Below are 12,974 nucleotides of genomic sequence, written 5' to 3' on the forward strand. Positions count from 1 at the left end.
GAAAACATAGAAAACCAAGCAGGAAAACAAGGAAAACCAAGCAGGAAAACCAAGCAGGAAAACCAAGCAGGAGAAAAATGGAAAGCATGGAAAACCAAGAAGGAAAACCTGGAAAACCAACCAGGAAAACCAAGAAGGAAAACCTGGAAAACCAAGCAGGAAAACCAACCAGAAAAACAAGAAAAGCCAAGCAGGAAAACATGGAAAACTAACCAGAAAAACAAGGAAAACTCCTCTCCTGCTGGCACCTGCTCCTGCGCTCAGCTTGTGCCAGGCAGCAGCAGCATTAAAAATGTGGATGAGGGAACAAGGAATTCCCTCCCCTTCCCCAGCTGGCAAAGCACATCCCCAAAGTTTGTTCAGCAGCTCCCAGAAAACCTCCAGAGGAGGAAGGGACAAGGCAGGAAGGTGATCTGGATCCCTCCTCCTGCTTTTCCCCACACTGGCAGAGGACACAGAGCCTCTCATTCCGTGGCAGACTCTGGGTGTTCTCCAGGTGAGACCCAGAAATGGATCTGAACATAGAAAAAAAAAAAAAGGAAAATAATGATTCAAAGAAAAAAATTAATTTTATTTGTTGGCTGCCATCAGAAGTTGGGATGGAGTGTGGAGCAGGTAGAGAGATCCTGAGATCCCAAATACAATAATCACACCTCAATCCTAAAAAAACCCAGCACTAAATATGAAGAGAGCATAACTTCTTCTAGGCAAAACTGCATGATGGACATGTGTGAGGAGGGGGAAAATCAATCCAACCTCCTTATTCCACTAAACCCAGCTCAGTGCGGGGTTTAAATTAATTTAAATTGATTTAAAAATGGGGTTAATGTATCAGTGAACACAAGCACCATCCTACAGAACACCAAATTGCATAAGCCACCCCGAAAACGTCACATGGCACGATGCCAAGCCGGTAACCAACATTCCCCACCAACTAACCAGCTCCAAAGACATAAATCCACTAAAAAATAACCCAGCAAAAGAGCTGGGAAGGTTCTGTCTGTGCAGAACGAGGGGAAGTACCCAGGAGCAAGCTGCAGACGTTGGAGCACAAGGAGATTCCATGATGCTGTCAGGGGAACTCCTTAATGACACGGCAGAGCACAGGGGATTCCCTCTCTCCGGAGGTGAATCCCCAGCAGAATCACAAAAGGAACAAGAGCAGAGCTCATCTCACCCTCCCAAGCCCCTCAGAGCCACATTTTTATTTAGTCCAGCTCCATTTTCAATTAACAGCAGCAGAAATCCTGGCATTTACCAAGGGGAGAGGGACACTGAAATATTCATGCAGATTTACGCCGCGTTTTGCACCGGGGTGGGGGGGAAAAGAAAAGTCTGACCAATCTTTTTTTTTTTTTTTTTTTTCCCTCTCAAATAATTAAAACCTCATTCTAAAAATAAACTCACCCTGGTGGTTCTGCACTCTGAGCACGTCAGCTGTTTGCTGATTTCAGTGGAGACTCCATGGCCACGAGCAGTTCAAGAGGAATTCTGCCAGGATAATCTGGCTCCCGGGAAGCCCCCGCCAGCTCTCCCGAATAAAAAAAAAAAAAAAAAAAAACCCCAAAAACCTGACGATTTCTGCTGCTGCTGGGGGCTCTGACAAGCAGCTCAGCAGCTCCCAGGGATGTCAGCACAGCTCTGCCAATAGCCACATCCACACACCCCCCCTCCTGCTCTCCTGCAAATCTTCAATGGAGCTGCCTCCGCGCAGCCGGAGCCGCCGTTAAAGACGCAGCATCCGTCCCCCAGCAGCCCTGGAGAAACACAGGGAGGAACTGGGGGGCCTGCTGGGTGGCCAGAGGTCCTACACATCCAGGTCAGAGTGTTTAGGAGATTTGTGTGCTGGAGGGCTGGGCTCAGGTGTGCCTGGGTGGGACGTGAGGGCTTGAAAGGGCAGGAAGGTGAAAGAGAGGATCTGAAAATGGAATAATGGAATGGTTTGGGTCCATCTCATTCCACCCTCTTGCTGTATTTAAGAGTATCAGAGTATTTAAGAGATATAAGACTATCAGAGTATTTAAGAGATTTGTGTACCCAGAAGTGCTGAAGGGCTGCAGAGAACAACTAGGGCTGTGCCCAGGTGGGACATGAGGGCTTGAAAGGGCAGGAAGGTGAAAGAGAGGATCTGAAAATGGAATAATGGAATGGTTTGGGTCCATCTCATTCCACCCTCTTGCTGTATTTAAGAGATATCACACTATCAGAGATATCACACTATCAGAGATATAATACTATCAGAGATATAATACTATCAGAGATATAACACTATCAGAGTATTTAAGAGATCTGTGTGCTGGAGGGCAGCAGAGAACAGCTGGGGCTTTGCCCAGGTGTGACATGAGAGGGCCTGAAAGGGGAGAAAGATGAAAGAAAGGATCTGAAAATGGAATTATGGAGAGGAGCCAGCAGTGTGTCCTGCAGCCACGAGGGTCACCAGCTCCTCTCATCACTGGACAGTGAGGGAGGGGATTGTCCCACCCTGCTCCGGGCTCACCTCCAGTCCTGCGGGCAGTTTGGGCACCACAAAATGAAAAAGCTTTAAATATACTGGAGAATGTTCAAAGGAGAGACACAGGAATGGGGAAAGGTCTGGAGGATGTTGTGCTCGTGTGGAATGTGTTTGGAGATTGTTTACCCACAGGTGATTGTTTCATTGCATTCTGATGTGAATTGTTTTGACTCTGTGGCCAATCAAGGCCAGTGTGGAAAGAATCAGGAGTTTTCATTATTATCTTTTTAGCATTCTGTAAGTATCCTTTCTGAATTCTTTAGTATAGTTTAGTTTAGTATTCTTTAATATAATATAGTATTATAAAATAATAAATTACCCTTCTAAAAACATGGAGTCAGATCCATCATTCCTCCTTGCCACGGGGGCTCAGGACAAAAACATCAGACACCACCCAGCCCCTCAAGTATCTGACTCTATGACAGTATATTTAATATATCATAGTCTGACTCTATGACAGTATATTTAACATATCATAGTGTGACTCTATGAATGTATATTTAATACATTAATATATTTAATATCTCATAGTCTGACTCCATGATAGTCTGACTCTATGATAGTACATTTAATATATCATAGTCTGAGAATATATTTAATATGTCATAGACTGACTCTATGATAGTGAATTATGAGTAGTGAATATATGAGTCTGACTCTATGACAGTATATTTAATATATCATAGTCTGATAGTATATTTAATATATGACAATCTGACTCTATGACAATATATTTAATATATGATAGTATATATTTAATATATGATAGTCTGACTATGACAGTATATTTAATATATCTCTCTGATAGTATATTTAATACATGATAGTCTGACTCTATGGTAATATATTTAATATATCATAGACTTTGTGATAGTATATTTAATGCATGATAGTCTGACTCTATGGTAATATATTTAATATATCATAGACTCTGTGATAGTATATTTAATATATGATAATCTGGCTCAATGACAGTATATTTAATATATGATAATCTGGCTCTATGACAGTATATTTAATATATCATAGTCTGATAGTATATTTAATATATGACAATCTGACTCTATGATAGTATATTTAATATATGATAGTATATATTTAATATATGATAGTCTGACTCTATGATAGACTATCATATATTAAAATACTATCATAGAGTCAAACTATCATATATTAAATATACTGACTCTATTATAGTATATTTAATACATGATAGTCTATGATAGTATATTTAATACATATAGTCTCTAACAGTATATTTAATATATCTCTTGACAGTATATTTAATACATGATAGTCTTCTATGGTATTAATAAATACTCTGTGATAGTGTATTTAATATATGATAGTATATATGTAATATATGATAGTCTGACTCTATGATAATATATTTAATATATGATAGTTTGACTCTGATAGACTATATATATTTAATAACATCATATATTAAATATACTGACTCTATTATAGTATATTTAATATATGATAGTCTATGATAGTATATTTAATACATGATAGTCTGACTCTATGGTAATATATTTAATATATCATAGCTTTGATAGTATATTTAATATATGATAATCTGCTCAATGACAGTATATTTAATATATGATAATCTGGCTATTATATTTTAATATATATAGATAGTATATTTAATATATGACATCTTCATGACAATATATTTAATATATGATAATCTGACTCTATGATAGTATATTTAATATATGATAGTATATATTTAATATATGATAGTATATATTTAATATATGATAGTCTGACTCTATGATAGACTATCATATATTAAAATACTATCATAGATTCAAACTATCATATATTAAATATACTGACTCTATTATAGTATATTTAATACATGATAGTCTATGATAGTATATTTAATGCATGATTGTCTGACTCTATGGTAATATATTTAATATATCATAGACTCTGTGATAGTATATTTAATATATGATAATCTGGCTCAATGACAGTATATTTAATATATGATAATCTGGCTCTATGACAGTATATTTAATATATCATAGTCTGATAGTATATTTAATATATGACAATCTGACTCTATGACAATATATTTAATATATGACAATCTGACTCTATGATAGTATATTTAATATATGATAGTATATATTTAATATATGATAGTCTATGATAGTATATTTAATGCATGATAGTCTGACTCTATGGTAATACATTTAATATATCATAGACTCTGTGATAGTATATTTAATATATGATAATCTGGCTCTATGACAATATATTTAATATATGATAGTCTGGCTCTATGGTAATATATTTAATATATCATAGACTCTGTGATAGTATATTTAATACATGATAATCTGGCTCTATGACAGTATATTTAATATATGATAGTCTGGCTCTATGGTAATACATTTAATATATCATAGACTCTGTGATAGTATATTTAATACATGATAATCTGGCTCTATGACAGTATATTTAATACATGATAATCTGGCTCTATGACAGTATATTTAATATATGATAGTCTGGCTCTATGGTAATATATTTAATATATCATAGACTCTAGGACAGTATATTTAATACATGATAGTCTGGCTCTATGACAGTATATTTAATATATGATAGTCTGGCTCTATGACAGTATATTTAATATATTATTAACTCTGTGACCATATATTTAATCTACGCCGGTCTCTGAGCGCCCTGCAGGCTCTGGAGCCACCCAGGGCAGCCAGAGGAGTTTCCTGGCACTTCCCACAGCTCTGCCAGGAGCCCAAAGTGTCAATGGCTGGGGACAGCCACGCGGGCAGGGCGGGCTCCATTCAGCTCCAGCCCTGGTGAATAATTCAGCAGCAGAAATGCCGCAATACAGAGAGAGCCCAGCGAGGATTAAAAATAAACCCGGAGCTGCTCCAGGGGATGCAGGGGAGCAGCACGAGGGGGGCCAGCTGAGCTGCACAGCCCCAGCCCAGCACACCCCTCTGAAATGGGGATTGAACACGATTTTGTTGAGGCAGCAGCAGAATTCCGGGCTGGGTCCTGGTTCCCTTTTTGCTCTGGATCAGTCCCAGCAAAGGAGCCCCAGCAGGAGGGGGGATGGAGATGGGTGAGACCCCAAAACAGCCACCCAGCTATCTCCATTCAGCGCTCCTAACAGCACAGCTGTCCCAATATTCTACCCCAAATTCTAGCTAAATCTAGATATATATTAAAGATATTTGTAAATATATATCAAATATATAAACCACATATAGAAATAAAAATTAAAATATATAAATAATATAAATATAAAATACATATGATATAAATATATAAAAATATGAAAATATAAAAATAGATAAAAATAGATAAAATAGGTAAATATAGGTAAATATAGGTAAATATAGGTAAATATAGGTAAATATAGGTAAATATAGGTAAATATAGGTAAATATAGGTAAATATAGGTAAATATAGGTAAATATAGGTAAATATAGGTAAATATAGGTAAATATAGGTAAATATAGGTAAATATAGGTAAATATAGGTAAATATAGGTAAATATAGGTAAATATAGATAAATATAGATAAATATCTACATCTATAAAAGAAAAATATAAAAATTAAAACAAATATATAAAAAAATAAAAAGATTAAAAATATATAGAATGTATATCAATATATAAAAATAAAAATGTAAAGATTAAAAATAATATATTGAAATAATAGCTATATAAAATATTTCTAAAATAGTAATATAGAAATAAAAATGAAAATTTATATTAAAATATAAAAATAGGAGAAATAGAAAATATATTTAATATATTTCTATGTCTAAAATATAGAAATATAAATAAATAGATAAAATAGAAACATAAAAATTAAAATAGAAAAATTATATAAATATAATATATTAAGTGTATGTAAACATAATAATAAATATATAAAATAAAAACTAAAACATGAATATACACAATATAGCCATGACAACCATTCAAACATCATCCCACAAGCACCACTCCCATTCGGGCAAGAAGCAGAAAACTGTTCAGGATTCCATCTCCTCCCTGCATCCTAAAAAATCCCCAAACCAACCCAAGTTTGTGCTACCCTAAAATATCCAACAGTGGAGGTGCCACCAACCACTCCCTTAATTAATAATAATGAATTATTAATTAGCCTCAGGCAGAGGTACAGCCCCTTTATCCCAGTTTGCCACTGAAGGAAAAATGGAATTTCCAGGTTTTGCAGGAATATTTTGGCAGATGGCTGAGTTCTCCCCTCTTCTCTCAGCTTCAAAAATAGCTCCAGAAAATCACAGATTTCTCCCTCCTTCCTCGTGAGCAACAATTCTGCCTTCCCAAGGACTTGTGAGAGGGGAAAATTGTCATTAATGAGAAAATACAGAGTGAGTTTTTACAAAGAAAAATAAAATTAAAACCCTATTAACTCCAGACTTAGAGGCTTTCCACAATTATTTTTGAGTTTTCCCAACAAACACGAAAATAAATCCTGGTTTACTAAGGACTTTTGAGAAGGGAAACTACCACTAATAAGAAAATACAGAGTGAATTTTTATAGGGAGAAATAAAATTGTATAGAAAACACAGAGTGAGTTTTTATAAGGAAAACTAAAATGAAAAACCTACAAACTCTAGACTTAGAGGTTTTCCATAAATATTTTTGAGTTTTCCCAACAAACACAAAAATAAATCCTGGTTTCCCTGAGATGGGAAACTGCCACTAATGAGATGAGCTTTAAGGTCCCTCTCAAGCCAAAATTGGAATTTTTGGAATCCTGGGATTCCAAAATTCCCTGATAAAATGGATTTGCTCTCTCCCAGTCACATCCCAGTGGGAATTTGGGATTTTTCCTTGTTCTCAGTGAAGCTCAGTGAGGGCTTCAGGTCCATCCAGGCAGTGCCAAGGAGAACAAATGCTGCCATAAATTCCATGTCTGAAGCCAATCTGGGGGAGAAAAACCCCCAAAATTTTGCCATTTTTGGGTCAAATCCCAACAGGATTGGGCTCAAAGCTCCTGGTCCTTTGAACACAGGGGAGCAGGAAGCACAAAATCCCATTTCCTCATGGGATTTCCTGTCTGAAGCCTCCCTAAGAAAGGTCAATTTTAGGATAACATCTTCCCAAACAAAAGCGAATTTTGTGTCTAAACTCATCTCAGGAGAAATTAATTCCTCAAAGAAAAAAAAAAATGTCAAAGCAAGATCAAAAAATTGAAAAACTTCATTAAAAAAAAAAAACCCTTCAGGGAGCTGCTGTGCTGAGTGGGCTGGGCCTGCCCACACTCGATCAAACCCAAAATTGCGAATTTCTCTGGGAAGAAGAGGAGCAGCAGTGACTCAGCCTGCAGCACACACAGCTCCTGCGGGATCCGAGCCCCTGGATCCACAGCCCCGGGGGATGCTGCTGCTCAGGGGATGTGCCCACAGCCCCACCCGGGCTGCCATGGATGGGGCAGGGATGGAGCCCCTTCTTCTTCTTCTTCTTCCCCTTCCCCATTCCCTTTCCCCTTCCCTTCTTCTTTCCCTTGCCCTTCTTCTTCCCTTTCTTCCCATTCTTCTTCTTCCCCTTCCCTTTTTCCTTTTCCTTCCTCTTACCCTTCCCCGTTTTTCTTCCTCTTCCCCTCCTTCCTTTCGCTTCCCCTTTTTCCCTTTCCCCTTCTTCCCCTCTCCCTTCCCCTTTTTCCTTTTCCTTCTTCTTCCACTTTCCCTTTTTCCTTTCCCCTTTCCTTTCCCTTCCTCTTTCCATTCCACTTCTTTTTCCCCTTCTTCTTCTCCTTTTTCCTTTCCCTTCCCCATTCCCCTCCCTTCTTCCCTTTCCTTTCTCCTTCTTCCCCTTCCTCCTTTTCCTTCCCCTTCTCCTTTCCCCTTCTTCTTCTTCCTTTTCCTTCCTCTTTCCCTTTTTCCTTCCCCTTCTCCTTTCCCCTTCTCCATTCCCTTTTCCCTTCTCTTTCCCCTTCTTCTTCCCCCTTTTTCTTCCACTTCCCCTTCCCCTTCTTCTTCCTTTTCTTCCTCTCCTTCTTCTTTCCCTTTCCCTTCTTTTCCCCTCTTCTTTGCCTTCCCCTTCCCCTTTTTCCTTTTCCTTCCTCTCCCCCTTTCTTCCTTCCCTTCTTTTTCCCCTTCTTCTTCTTCTTCCCCCTTCCCTTTTTCCTTTTCCTTCCTCTTCCCCTTTTTCCTTTCCCTTTTCCCTTCCCCTTTCCCTTTCTCTTCCCCTTCTTTTTCTCTTTCTCTTCCCCTTCCCTTTTTCCTTTTCTTTCCCCTTTACCTTCTTCTCCCCCTTCCTCTCCCTCTCCCCTTTTTCCCTTCCCTGCCCCTCCTTTTCCCCAGGCTGAGCCCCCACAGCTCTCTCAGAATTTTCCAGACCCTTTTCTTGCTGCTCCAGCCCTTCCCAGGCTCCCCTGTCCTCCAGATCCATTCCAGTCTGCTGGAGCTCTCTGACCTCTCCAAATCTTTACCAAACACCAACAAAAAATCCAAAATCCATCTTTTTTTAAAGAAAATAAAATATTCAGACCAAGGTAGGAGCTGAATCCACCTGTCCCACACTTTTGTTTCCTGCCAGAGCTGCCACAAACACAGAGCCACCAACATTTCCCACTTTTATTCCCTTGGGAAACAAACCCACTGTGAGTTCTGCCCCTGCAGCCATGGTGAGAGGCTCAGGATCATCCCAACAGATATTAAAACATTTTAATTTGGGTTTTAAGCTCTGCTGGAGCCTTTGGATCCAGCCAGAAATGGATAATTGGGAAGAATTTAAGGCAAAGAAAAGCACCTTGGCACAGGAATGCAGGGGAAACACCATGAATATTGGCAGGATCAGTTTATTCAGTTTCTCTTCAGCCAAAAAAAACCCAAAAAATACTTTTGAAAAGTCTTCAAGGTGCCAAACTGTGTTCCCTGCTCCAAAATCACTTGGGAATAACTCAGTGAGTGACTGAGGTGGGAGAAGAGCTCCTAAATCTGCTGTGGAATTTTGGCCACTGATCCCTCTCTGGTGTCCCTGGGGCAGCCACCTCCTCCTTGCAAACAGTTAAACCCTAATCAATTAATTCCAATTAATCTGGTTTTTAATTCAGATTAAATGAGATAACGAAGCTGGGGATAGGAGCAGCGCTTTAGGCACCTCCAAGAGGTGATTTAGGCACCTTCCCCCCCACAAAATCAGGGTTTTAGAACAGCAGCACTGCCAGCAAATTAAATTTAGCAACACAAGTGGCAGCAAATAATTCAAACCCAATCAATTAATTCCAATTAATCTGGTTTTTAATTCAGATTAAATGAGATAACGGGGCTGGGGATAGGAGCAGCGCTTTAGGCACCTCCAAGAGGTGATTTAGGCACCTTCCCCCCCATAAAATCAGGGTTTGGAACAGCAGCACTGCCAGCAAATTAAATTTAGCAACACAAGTGGCAGCACTGCTAAAAGGGGAACCAAAGGGGGATCCGGTGTCACAGGCTGGCCCTGGGTGTTCTCCACTGCTCCTGAGCCCTGGGGGCTGCTCCTCCCTCGGGAATTCACCCAAAAAAAAAGAAAAGCAGTTTATTCCCCATCCAGGTCAGTCCCTCTGAGCAGGGAATCCTGCAATGGGTTGGGTTGGGAGGGATTTTAAAGCTCAAAACTTTAAAGCTTTAAAGCCCAAAGTTCCACCATCCCTGCTCCAAGGTCTGTCCAACCTGGCTCTGGACACTTCCAGGGAGCCACAATTCCTTCCAATGCCTCTTCTTATTTCTCTTTCAACCATATTTTATTCCATGGCATTTCTAAATCAGCATTTTTTATCTCCAGGTTTGTATAAAGGTTTGGAGAATTCTCTACAAATTCATTTCTCACACTTGGAAATTCATCCAAAAAAAGAAAACAACAGCTCCCTGCCCATCCAGGTGAGTTCGCCAGGCCCCTCTGACCAGGGAATCCTCCAATAATTTGGGTTGGAAGGGACTTTAAATCCCAATTTCACCATCCCTGCTCCAACCTGGCCCTGGACACTTCCAGGGATCTGAAATTCCTTCCAACTCTTCTTCCAGCGACACCAGGAATAAAAAATCCCTGTGAATCTCAGCACTGCTCACCCCAGTAATCAGCAGAACCCCAAATCCTCACTCCACAAATCCCCAGGGATTCCAGCAACGTGAAATTCCCACTCTGGTTTGCCAAAAATCCACCTCGTTTCCCCCAACAAAATTATTCCAAGGAGCAAAGCTGCTGGAAAAGCTCCTGTGGCCCTGAGCTGATCCAGGCTGGCATGAAGAGGATCCCTGCAGCACCAGCTCAGTGGGATTAGGCTGAGGTAAAATGAGCTCCAGGATTAGGAGCCACCTCAGGGAGATCCTGGATGAGGGGAGGGAGGTGGAGCTCAGGTTTGAGCCAGGGAACCCAAACGGAAGGCAGGAATTTTAAATTAACTTAAATTAAGAGAGAGGGAGGTGGAGCCCAGGTTTGAGCCCAGGGAAGGCAGGAATTTTAAATTAATTCAAATGAAATTGTTCAGGAAGGAGCACCAAGGATTTTGGTGATGTTTCTTCTCACAGCTCCAGCAGAAGCTCAGAAGCACAAACTTCCACCAGCACATTTCAAACAGACCCGAGGATGCTTTAATTAACACTTTAATTACCATTAACTCCTGCCAGGGGACAGAAACAACTCTGACCCTCAGCCCAAATTCCTGCAGGTACCAAAATCAGAATCCCTGAGAGGATTTAAAGGATTTAAAGAAAAAAAAATTCCAAAAAACACTCAGAAACTTCCACCAGCACATTTCACAGCCCCAATGATGCTTTAATTAACACTTTAATTACCATCAACTCACCTACAGCAGCTCCTGCCAGGGACAGAAACAACTCTGACCCTCAGCCCAAATTCCTGTAGGTACCAAAACCAGGATCCCTGGGAGGATTGACAGGATTTAAACCAAAAAATAAACCCTCAAACTTCTACCAGCACATTTCAAACAGACCCAATGATGCTTTAATTAACACTTTAATTCCCATCAACTCACCTACAGCATCTTCTGCCAGGGGAACAACCCTGACCCTCAGCCCAAATTCCTGCAGGTGCCAAAAGCAGAATCCCTGGGAGGATTTACAGGACTTAAACCGAAAACGCCTCCAAAAAATCACTTTTTTATGCATCCCATCAGCACAGAAAATCCACTTTTTTTATGGATCCCTTTGTTGTGAATAAGCACAAAGCCTCTGGAGCCCTCCAAAGCAGCACCTTCCCAGCTGCTGGGAGATGCCAGGTTGGGAATCATTCCCAGGAAAAGGGGAATCGCCTCCAGGAAAAGGGGAATTGCCTCCAGGAAAAGGGGAATCGCCTCCAGGAAAAGCATGTCAGAGCAAACACGTTGTCCATGAGGACAAGCAGAGCATCATCCGTGCCCCCGGTACCGGCGGCTCTCGGGCTCCGCTCACGGGCCCGGGGCAGCGGCTCCGTGAGAGCCTCCGGGCACCGCCGGGAGCCACCGGAGACACCGCCGGGCACCGAGAGGGGAGACCAGGAACCGGGGCCGGAGCCCGAGAGAAGCAGGGAAGGAACCGGACCCGGAGAAGGGCAGGGAAGGAACCGGGGCCGGACGGGAACCGGGCTCCGAGAGAGGCAGGACGAGAACCAGAGAGGGGCAGGGCAAGAACCGGAGCCCGAGAGGGGCAGGGAAGGAACCGGAGGACCCCGAGCCTCTCGGGACAGGACGGGAACCCCCAAGAGCGGCAGGGAAGGATCCCGCACCGAGAGCTCCCCGAGAGGGGAGATGAGGAACCGACCCCCGAGAGCGGCAGGGCGGGAACCGGACCCGGAGAGCGGCAGGAGCCGGATCCTGCACCGAGCGATCCCGAGAGGGGCAGCCCCGGGCCGGGAACCATCCTCGGGAGCAGCCCCGGGAACCATGCCCGGAGCAATCCGGGAGCAGCCCCGGGAACCATGCCCGGAGCAATCCTCGGGAGCAGCCCCGGGAACCATGCCCGGCGGGAGCAGCCCCGGGACCGGGAACCAGCACCGGGAACCATCCCCGGGAACCAGCACCGGGCCGGGAACCATCCCCCCGGTTGGGTCTCCGCCGTGCCCGGTGCCCCGCGATCGCCCCGTTACCCCCAACCCCGCTCCCCCCCCCGCCCCCGCCGCACTTACCGGGACCGGGCCGCGCCGGGCCGGGCCCTGCGCCGCGGGGCCGCCGCCGCCACCCCGGGCCGGGCCGGGCCTGGGCCAGCCCTGCGGGGTGGGGCGGGATGGGGATGGGAAGGGGGGGGGAGGGGGGTGACCGGAACGGGGAAAAACGGGAAAGAAACGGGAAAAAAAAAAAAGGGAAAGAAGAGGCGGCCCCTCCCCCGCGGCGTGCGCGCTGCGTCAACGCGCCGTGCGCGGTGCGTCATCATTCTGCGCCCGCTGCGCCCGCGTTGCTGTGGCAACCGGAGGGACGCTACGCGGGAAGGGCGTGAGGCGCCCTCTGGCGGCGCGGGGGCGG

At 42.7% G+C, this 12,974-nt stretch overlaps 1 protein-coding gene across 3 annotated transcripts in view; it reads right to left on the bottom strand.

Annotated features, from left to right (window-relative positions):
- R3HDM2 (R3H domain containing 2) overlaps positions 1-12,683 on the bottom strand; it is a 42,316-nt gene extending 29,633 nt beyond the window's left edge. For all 3 annotated transcript variants that reach the window (XM_030967044.1, XM_030967045.1, XM_030967043.1), the window contains exon 1: positions 12,641-12,683. The gene's annotated coding sequence lies outside the window, so the exon portion shown is untranslated. The remainder of the gene's footprint in view (positions 1-12,640) is intronic.
- Between the last annotated feature and the right edge of the window lie 291 nt (positions 12,684-12,974).

The sequence above is a fragment of the Camarhynchus parvulus genome, chromosome 29 (assembly GCF_901933205.1).
Source record: "Camarhynchus parvulus chromosome 29, STF_HiC, whole genome shotgun sequence".
Taxonomy (NCBI): Eukaryota; Metazoa; Chordata; class Aves; order Passeriformes; family Thraupidae; genus Camarhynchus; species Camarhynchus parvulus.